General features: G+C 42.1%; 1 long non-coding RNA gene across 1 annotated transcript; it reads left to right on the top strand.

Moving 5' to 3' along the window:
* The first annotated feature begins 346 nt into the window (after positions 1-346).
* LOC132484397 (uncharacterized) lies at positions 347-8,832 on the top strand. Its single transcript, XR_009531173.1, has 3 exons — positions 347-533; positions 7,085-7,249; positions 8,628-8,832. It is a non-coding gene; the product is annotated as an uncharacterized LOC132484397 (long non-coding RNA).
* The last annotated feature ends 1,741 nt before the right edge of the window (positions 8,833-10,573 follow it).

The following is a 10,573-nucleotide window of genomic DNA, read 5'->3' as shown; positions in this document are numbered from 1 at the left end:
GAAATAGCCCCATACATCCTTAAGCTGTTCTTGAGGAGCCTTGCACATGCCCAATTACATGCAAGACTAAGGACAGTAACACTAGGTCCAGAACATCTGAATTTTCCCCTTTCAGTCTGGTGTCAGGCTGCTCCCATCTCATAAGATGCTCTTACCTCCTTGGCATTTGTGCTTGCCCAGGGTTCTCCAGAGAAACAGAACCAGTAGGGGATTTTCTTCCTCCCTCCCTCCCTCCCTCCCTCCCTCCTTCCCTTCCTTCCTTCCTTCCTTTCTTCCTCTCTCACTTTTTATCTCTTTCTTTTCTTTCATCCTATCTATCTATCTAAATGGGATTTATTATGAGGAATCGGCTCACAAGATTATGGAGGCTGAGAAAGACCCATGATCTGCCGTCTGCAAGCTGAAGACCCAGCAAAGCCAGTGGTGTAATTCATTTGGGGTCTGAAGGCCTGAGACCCAGGGGAGCTGATGATATAAATCCCAGTCTGGGGGCTTGACGTGATGAGATGAGATGTCCGAGCTCTAGCAGTGAGGTAAGAAAAAAAGAAGGAAATTCCACCTGTTTCTGCTTTTTGTTCTACTCAGGCCCCCAGTGGATTGGGTGAAGTTCATCCACATGGAGGAGGGCCATCTACTGAGTCCACCAATTCAAATGGTTAATCTCATCTGAAAACATCCTCACTGACACACCCAGAAAAAAATGTTGGGTCTGGACAACCCATGGCCAGTCAAGCTGACATATAAAACTAACCGTCTAACCCAGTCATAGAGAGGAGGTGGGAATTTGCAGGTGGAAGAGGTATGTGTCATTAACTCTAGAGAAGGAATAAGGTATCTTTTTGAAATCACACACCACCAGTGAAGCTCCTTAGGTTAGGCAGTTAGTAAGCTGCCCCACTTTACCCAAAGTACCTACACTCAGTCATCTCTTCTGCAGGTTTCCACATCATGACAACAGGCTCTAGACCTGGGGAGCTTAGCCCTGGCTATACCTTAGAGTCAACAGGGCAGCTTAAGAAAATACCTAAACCGGGGCAGCTTAAGAAAATACCTAAACCAGGTCTGCCCATGCAAACCCTTACCGTCCAACACTCAAGCATCTGAACCAAAATATTAAGGTGAGGCCCAGGCACTGCTCTTTTTCAAAAGTTGCCCAGGTGATGCTGATACACAGCTTGAAGAAGCACTGCTCCAGATCAGTGCTATTCAAACTTTAGCTGCACAAGAGTCACTTAGAGGACTTGTTCAAACACAGATTTGGGGGTTTCATTCCCCAGAGATTCTAATTCAGTAGGTCTGGGTTAGGGCTTGAAAATCAGTACTTCTGAGATGCTCCCAGGTGATGTTGATGCTATGTATTGGTTTTCGGAGGGCTGCCATAACAAAGGACCACAGCGTGGGTGGCTTAAACAACAGAAATTTATTTTCTCACAATTCTGGTGTCTAGAAGTCCAAGATCAAGGTTTCAGCAAGGTTGGTTTCTTCTGGGTGTGTGGACCCCACCACTTTGAGTAGGAAGGCTCTAGATTCCACAGATCAAAGAGACAGTATGGGTTCACCAGTTAAGAGTCATTTGTAAGAAATATGATCCGTAATGGAATGGCTTTTTTTATATATTCCTTTGATATTAATGAGATCTCTGAATTCTCTTTGCCCTTCCCTCTAGAGTGAAGTGAGCAAAGGGTAGAGAGGTAGACAGAGAGGTCTGAGGTCAGAGAAATAGCCAGGAACCAGGGCTTTGTAGACTATTATGAGGTCTTTTCACAGAAGAAGGAGATGAGGGCTCTCCATATTGTGACCTTCTGCTGAATATTCCAAGCTGTGGGAGATCTTCATATATTAAGATCTTCCTTTACCATCGTTCGTCAGCCAACTGAGATGTTCCACGGCAAGGTATCTGCGTTTTCCTTTGCCCATTTCCCTGTTTTAGTTTAAAATAGGTTAACATTTAAAAAAATTTTTTTTATTGTGGTAAGAATACTTAACATGAGATCTACCCTCTTAACAAATTTTATATGTACAATACCTCATTGTTGACTACAGGTACAATGTTACGTACACCAGGTCTCCTGAGCTTATTCATCTTGTTGGACTGAAAATTTATGCCTGTTGGTTAGCAACTCCCCACTTCCCCCTCCCCCTAACCCCTAACACCGTCATTCTACTCTTTAATTCTATGAATTTGCCTGTTTTAGATACCCCATATAAGTGGAATTATGCAGAATTTTCTTTCTGTAACTGGCTTATTTCACCTAGCATAATGTCCTCAAGGTTCCTCCATGTTATTGCATATAGCAGGATTTCCTTTTTTTTTTTTAAGGCTGAAGAGTATTCCATTGTATGAATATACTACATTTTCTTTATCCATTTATCTGTTGATGTTCTTTCCATATGTTGGCTATATGACAGGCAACAAAAACAAAAATAAACAAGTGGAAGGACCTCAACCTCAAATGCCTCTGCACAATAAAGGAAACAATCAGCTGAGTGAAAAGGCAATCTAGAGAATGAATGGGAGAAAATATTTGTAAGCCATGTATCTGAAAAGGGGTTAATCTGATAAGGGGTTAATCTCTAAAATATGTAAAAAGAACTCCTACAACTCCATTTTAAAAAAAAAAAAAGCTAGTCTACATAGGTTTGATACACATGGAGTGGCTCTTGTAGAATAAAATCATAGGCAGCATTAGCACGCACTGCAGAGTCACAGCTAAGGCCGGCTGGCTGGGATTCTGCAGCATCTACATTTACCTACATGAATGTAAGAAGTTAGCTGAAAAATTGCTGTTTCAAAGCCTCTCCCTGGGCCTTCCTGCAGCAGCGAGCTGTAAGTCCTGCATGGGAAATGGCAGACCACAGCTACAGCCTGCCTGCAATTTACACAAAGTAACTTCTCAAGGAAAATAAAGTCATAGCCCAAGAATCAGACTGATTCTTGCACAGCCAGGATGAAACCTCTTTAAATTAGTTGCTGTTGTCCAGCTCCTTGGAAGTTTTTCATGTTGAAAAAAAGAAAATACTTGGATGTTAACTAGACCTATTGTGATCATTTTGCAATGTATACAAATATCAAATAATTATGTGTGCACCTAAAACTAATGTGTGTCAACTACACCTCAATTTTCTAAAAAAAAAAAAACACAGCTTATATTCCACACACAAAATTTTTTTTTTTTGATGATCAGATAAAATGAGTTGCAGCTTTAAGGGGACAAAATAAACTTCTCGTGTTTTTAAGGCACATGACTTCCAGCGGGGCAGGCTGAGGGCTGCATTTAGCTGTGGAAATGCATTGTAAGCAAATATGACTTTTGTGAATCTAAAATGTTAGAAAGGGAAAAAGTTTTCCTCTACTCTGTTAGGTTTAGTGTCTGTGGGCCTGTGAGTTAAACTGACACAAGAGATTAACAGGAGAAAAAGGTTTATTCGTATGTATATGAAAACCAACAAAAGCCGTAGTGGCTCTTTAAAGAGTTAAATTTAGAGGTTTATAGACTAACTTAGTAGGGACAAGGGAGGGAAGAAAAAGGTGTTATGGGAAGACAAATAGGTTTCTTTAGGAAAGACAAGTGGATTTTTAGGAGAACAAATGGGAGATAAGAAAGTTGGTAATGGGCTTCCCTGGTGGTGCAGTGGTTAAGAATCCACTTGCCAGGGCTTCCCTGGTGGCGCAGTGGTTGAGAGTCCGCCTGCCGATGCAGGGGAAACGGGTTCGTGCCCCGGTCTGGGAAGATCCCACATGCCGCGGAGCGGCTGGGCCCGTGAGCCATGGCCGCTGGGCCTGTGCGTCCGGAGCCTGTGCTCCGCAACGGGAGAGGCCACAACAGTGAGAGGCCTGCATACCGCAAAAAAAAAAAAAAAAAAGAATCCACTTGCCAGTGCAAGGCACACGGGTTCGAGCCCTGGTCCGGGAAGATCCCACATGCTGCGGAGCAACTAAGCCCGTGCGCCACAACTACTGAAGCCCGCGCACCTAGAGCCCGTGCTCCGCAACAAGAGAAGTCCCCGCAGTGAGAAGCCCGCACACCGCAACTAGAGAAAGCCCGCGCGCAGCAACGAAGACCCAGTGCAGCCAAAAACTACCCCAGACGGGATTTATGGCAGCCTCATTTCCCAGACGTTGCTGCTTTTAGTCAGATAAGGGAAGCTCTGAGAAGGCTTCTTTCCACATCTGTTGAATCTCAAATGTCTTCAGCTTAAAATAATCTTCATATCAGCTCTAGGTCCCCACAATAGTAGTATGAGACAGAAATACTGTCTTGCTGCATAAGGAAGTGACTTGTAAACTGTTCTCTGTTGCTGCCTAGCACCTGGCAGTGCCCCTTTAGCTGGCAAGCTGTAATCCTCTTCATCCTCCATGTCAGGAGAGCTATGGTTATTTGAAGACATCTGAAATTCTCTTTGAAATTTCGCATTTATTACATTGTTATTATATGCTATTACTATAATTTGAAAGATTTTATAAATCCTCTAAAAATATTATTCAAGTTATGATATTGCTAAAATCAGGGCTTGAAAAACGCAACCATAAATCAAAAAGTTCAGAATAAAAGTTAGATAAAATGGTATGAATAAGGCCAATCAACCAAATTAATACTATGCTATTAATTTAAGAGATAGCCCTATAGGAAAAATTTCAAATAGTGCTTAAAAATTAAAAGCAACATTAAAGTAAAAATGTGCTCCAATAGTTATAGACTTTTGTACTCTACAAATGCATTCCTCATACTCTTTATTCCTTTGGTAAAATGAGCTTGATTTATGAGATATCTCCCAAAACTTGTTCCTTGAGTAAAATATGACCTCTGTATAAGAGGGTGGACAAAAGCTAAGACATCATTTAGTTCATGAGTAAAGAATCAAATTGCAATTCAATGGCAGTTGTTTATGTAGAAGAGCTAGAAGTTGAACAAACATCTCAAAACTGTAAGGCAATTAATTCTGCAAACTCATGGCAACTATAAGTAATTCATCCTTAAAATTACAACAAGATCAGAGATGATAAGTATGTGAACTCTGCTTGAGTTCACATAGAAATAGATTTATGAAATAGTTCACATAGAAATAGTTCACATAGAAATAGATCTATGAAATAATGTTGATTGAAAACAATTATTAATAGAATTCAAAATAGTACAGTTATTTTAGCTATGGACAAAATACAAGCTTGTCTACTGATAAAGATGGGGACTTAAGTTAAACCTATGTAAATAGTACTTATATTCATTGGATCCTCATTTTCTCCAGAGTTGTTTGTGTTAATGATAAAAGCAAATTGGAGTGGTCACCAGCTTTGGGAGGGGAAGGGAGGAAGGATAAATTGATGGAGCACAGGGGATTTTTAGGGGAATGAAACTATTCTGCATGATATTGTAATGGTGATGTATATCATTGTACATTTGTCAAATCCATAGACTATACAACACAAGGAGTGAACCCTAAGCAATGGACTTTAGTTAATAATAATTATCAGTATTGGCTCATCAATTATAACCATTGTACCACACTAATACAAGATATTAGTAGCAGGAGAAATTGGAGGGTGGGGAGTAGGGGTGAGGAAGTATATGGGAACTCTGTACTTTCCACTCAATTTGTCTGAAAACGTAAAACTGCCCCCCAATTAATAAAGTCTATTAATTAAAGAAAAAAACTAAATTGGTGGACAAAGATTGCTGATTCTTGGGAAAATCTTGAATCATCCAACACAAATCAGGCTAAAACATGCTTTCGGTTCTTTATTTACTTTGCTTAAAGGTGCATTGTTTATTTTGCAAGGGCGTAAGGATTAAGAACAAAATGAGAGCAATAGACTGTCTTGCACCCGTTGCCAAAATAAGCTTTCCCATTTGGTTGACTATCATGAACCTTAAATCAATCTACTCAGAGGAATAAATTTCACCCTTTATAGGAAAAGTTCCAAATCTTCTTCAATTGATTTAGGAAGTAAACCCTGTATCTCAGAAATTCTCACTACAGGATTCACCACATCAACAAACATATATGCTTTATTGTTAGTATCTTGTTGATCAGCAATCACACATTTATCTTCATCAGAACACACAGCTTTTGCTCAGGCGGTGAACCAGGTCTGTAAGCCCCTCTCTGCAGTGGAAGCTCCGTAATCCTAGAGAATTCAAACTCGCTCTCACAATCAGACCCCAGTCTCCTCCAGCCCTGGAGCCACTTGCATCTTTCCTCCTCTGGCCACTCACCACCTTCTCTGCCTTGAATCATGGGTGTAAACTCAGGTCTATGAAAAACACATGTCTTTATTCTCTCCAACTCAGCTTGCTTTCCGACCTCAAGCTTTATTCCTCCTAGCTGGTGGAAAAACAGCCTTCCGTCTTTCTGGGGTTCCAGGAGCCTCCGAGTGCCAAGATGTTGAGTGGTTGTGGGGGAAGATCCTCTGGACCATGGTCCATGCAGGTCACTGCTTAGACATGTCATCCCTCCCCACACATTCCCTGCAGGTCCTCCCGCTTTCTGCTGCTTTCCTCCATGACTGGCACGTGGGAGTCTTTGGCAGGGCTGCCTTTGATCCTATCTGCCTCGACACAGCCATTTTCTCTCTGGGATTGTTTCCCTTAGTAGTGACTAGTAGTGACTGTGCTGCAAAGCCAGGCACAGGTCTTTTCTGCTCCTGGAATCCACGACCTCTCATTTTTCCCTCTAGACTCCCGCCTGTTAAAAACACTTTCCAGTGTGGGGATGACACAGGTTCTCTTTCTTTAATCTTCTCCACAACACCCCACCCCTAGGATTCCCTAAGGGCTTAAGTTTTTGGAACAAGAAGCAAAAATACTTTCAAACTATATGTTTTCTCCCTTGTACATCCCTTCCTTAAGGCAATGAGGCCAGAGCCTGCTGGGATGGAAGGAAGGGAAAGGAGCCCTACAGAGAAAAAGGAAGAAACCCATATTTCAGAGTATTATTTGGCCATGTATTTTATTTGTATGGAGGCCTTATCTCCCTTAGTATATTTTAGACTGTCTGATAGCCTGAGTTGTTTTCTCATGTCCTCCCTAGCATTTGTGGAGTGAAAAGGTGTGCCCTTGACAGTCTCTGGTTGTTCTTCCTTTAGCCTTGACCAGCTTTGAGGACAGCTCTGGAGCACTCCTGTGGGGTCGTGATGGTCACATCCCTGCCACTACAGCATAAGACTTCCCTTCCTAGTCGTTGCCGGCTATTACATTTTGGGCCACCTTTGGAGACATTGGATACCTCTGAACACAGTTCACCGGAACAGGTGAAATTTAAAACTGTTTTTCATCAAATAGAAAAGGTTTGGTCCAAATCATTAAGAGGAGGGTGAATGTTATCACCATATTACTATGGCAGGGGGAGGGAAAGGATAGAAACCTTCATACATTGAGTCTCCTACCCCAAAATGCCACAGTGCTTCTCCAGAATCCTCACATCAGATGCTCCTCTAGGCTGAAGCACTGAAGGCCTGTCTTAAAATGTAAACGTGGGCTTCCTTGGTGGCGCAGTGGTTGAGAGTCCGCCTGCCGATGCAGTGGACACGGGTTTGTGCCCCGGTCTGGGAGGATCCCATATGCCGCGGAGCGGCTGGGCCCGTGAGCCATGGCCGCTGTGCCTGCGCGTCCGGAGCCTGTGCGCCACAACGGTGGGAGGCCCGCGTACCGCAAAAAAAAAAAAAAAAAAAATGTAAACGTGCTCTTTGGTGAAGCTCTTAGATGACCTTGGTTACTCAGTAAAGAGCAAACCCTGAAGGAATGAGACACAGGACAGGTAAGTTTTGATGAAACAAGGTGGGAGGGGGAAAGGAGAAGACCACAGCCTCCCATGGCAGACTGGGGTGAGAAATGGAATATGAAAGGGTCTCAGAAACCAACCCAAAGGTTTGTAATTTTGTCCAAGATGGGTAAGGCCCTGCATCTGTGGTAAGGGGGGTGTGTGAGCCCATCAACTTTCTTTTTTGTGAGTTGTCCAATGAGCACTTTATTCATTCTCCCCTCAACTCCGCAGGGAGCCTGCAGCTGTGGTATTTAGCTCCCCCCGGGTTTCCATTGTGTGGGCTGGAGTCCCAGGGCCCTGGTGGCTCACCACGTGGAGGGCACCACGCTGATGGAGAAGGGGGAATAAGCTCTTCTTTGCTCCAAGCACTTCTCCTTGCCTGCTTCCGCTGCCCAGGGCTGATGGGGTTCTCTATGCCCCGCTGCCCCTCACAGCCCTGAACCTTGTCAAGGCCATTAACTTTTTTTTCAGCTGTATCAATTTAAGAATTTTTTATTGAGATGTAATTGACATCTAACATTATATTAGTTTCAGGTGTGCAACATAATGACTCGCTATTTGTATGGAACGCTGAGTCTGGGTGCTGAGCAGCCGATCTGGTGAGGGTGGGTCCAGGCCTCATTCACCCCTGCACCCCAGCACCCAGCCCTGTGTCTGCCACCTCAAGGCCACTTCCGCAATGTTTGCTGTGCTGAAATGAGCTGCATTTAGTCCACATTTGTGGAATTTGGGTCTACCTCCCCAAGCCTTTTAATATCCCCAAATAAGTCTCAGGCTCTGAAAAAGATAAATTGATTTTACTAATTGACTCAGGTGATTCTAATTCTTTGTCTTTGCTTTTCTAATTGTTCTCCGTGCTCCGCAAGCATCAAGGAGTGCAAAGTGCAAAGGAGTAGAAAGCGAAGGGAAAGACCCCTTCTTATCTTCAGACCAGACTCTCATGTGCTTTTGTGGAATAAGTATTTTGTACCAGGACTGGACAACAAAGTGGGTTCCTGATGAGAGAAGATGAAAGGAATGACCGCGTGGCCAGGATGGGGATATCAAAGGCCGCCCTCTCTTCCCTCTGGCCAGCTGCTCAGCTCCGTGGAGCAAAACAACCCTTCTGTCCGGGATTTGTGTTAGACCTGATCCTGCTGTGGCTTTTCCCCAGACTCTGTAAGGCAAGTTCCCTGCTTATTATCCTTGTTTAGACTCAGCTAAACTCATAAACAGGACCTCTTAGGTTGCTGCTATTGTTTTGAAACTTTCTGGGCTTTGAAGATGGTCTGTGATTGATTTATTACTTACAGAACCTCGAATTCTTGGTTCATTAACCCTCACAGCTCCCAACTCTTGGTGCAAATGGAATAACTTAGTTGAAGTGCAGCTGAATTATCTAAACCTGCAAAAGATTTTAAATGGTTGCTCTTTGACCTTGTGGTATATGTGTGGCAAACTGTTCTCTGAACCCCATACAGGACATGTAAGAAAGGAGATTTGAAATCAAAACTGTCCTGGGAGTGAGTTGTATGGTCACTTTATGTATATTGCATATTACTTGGTTAACAAAGTCATTTGCCTAAACTTGTTTTGCTTAGACAGATATTATAACTACTTATATTCTGTAACCTCACACCAATTTGAAGGTATGGCAAACAGTTGTGGGTAAGAGAAAGACGGGAAGAGACAAACTGGTTCAGGTGTTCTGAATGAATGTTTTGGAGCTATAGGTGCTACTGATCTAAAATTAGTTATTTGTATTTTATTTTATTATTTCCATTACATAGCATATATTGATACAATATGTAAGTATATATATTATATTAAATTTAATGTATTCTGTTAATATATAATGCATTAATATGAACATATATTTAATTTATTGATAAATATATTACTTTACCTTTGATATATTAATATATAACATGTAATGTATGTTATATTAAATATAAATTATATATATTTAATTGGAAGTCCCTTTAGTAAATAAAACAACTTGTTCTGTGATGGCTCAGAGAATACTATTTGGTTAAGCACCTGAATTCCAGTTGCCTTACTTTAGAGGCGAGAGTGCTTCACTGCCAAGCTTTAGTTTAGTTTGTCATTTTTCCTCATTTTGCCTTTGCAGAAAGTCATCATATGAGTTATCTACTTCTGTGTAACAAGCTAACCTACAGCTCAGTGGCTTAAAATTGTAAGTGTTTATTATCTCAGTTTCTGTGGGCCTTGAATCTGGGTGCAGCTTAGGTGGTTGCTTGAGCTCCTTGCTGGCTGTCAACTAGAAACTTCCCTCAGTTCTTTGACATGTGGGCCTCCCCACAGCATGGCAGCAGGATCCTCAGAGTGAGTAAGAGTGAGCAAAAGAGAGCAAACAGAAGCCTGTCTTTCTGTGACCTAATCTTGGAAGTGACACCCTGTCAATTTTGTCACAGGGTCCAGCCCAGTCAAGGGGAGGGGATTCCACAAGAGCATGAATATCGCATGTAGGGATTTGAAGCCATCTTAGGTGCTGCCTACCCCAGCTAAAGAGAGAAAAGTGACTTTTTACTTATCAAAATGAATATCATCGAGATATGACACCAAATACACAAGTAACCAAAGAAAAACAGGTAAATTGGACTTCATCTAAAGACTTACATATCACAGGATACTATCAAGAAAGTGAAAAGACAATCCACAGAATGGGAGAAAATATTTGCAAACCACATATGGAATAAAGGTCTAATATCCAAAATACATAAAAAGCTCTTACAGCTCAGCAATAAAAAGACAAATAACCCAATTTAAAAATAGGCAAAGGAGGGCTTCCCTGGTGGAGCAGTGGTTGAGA

Source organism: Mesoplodon densirostris, chromosome 1 (genome assembly GCF_025265405.1).
Source record: "Mesoplodon densirostris isolate mMesDen1 chromosome 1, mMesDen1 primary haplotype, whole genome shotgun sequence".
Lineage (NCBI taxonomy): Eukaryota > Metazoa > Chordata > Mammalia > Artiodactyla > Ziphiidae > Mesoplodon > Mesoplodon densirostris.
This window is presented reverse-complemented; position numbering and strand designations above follow the sequence as displayed.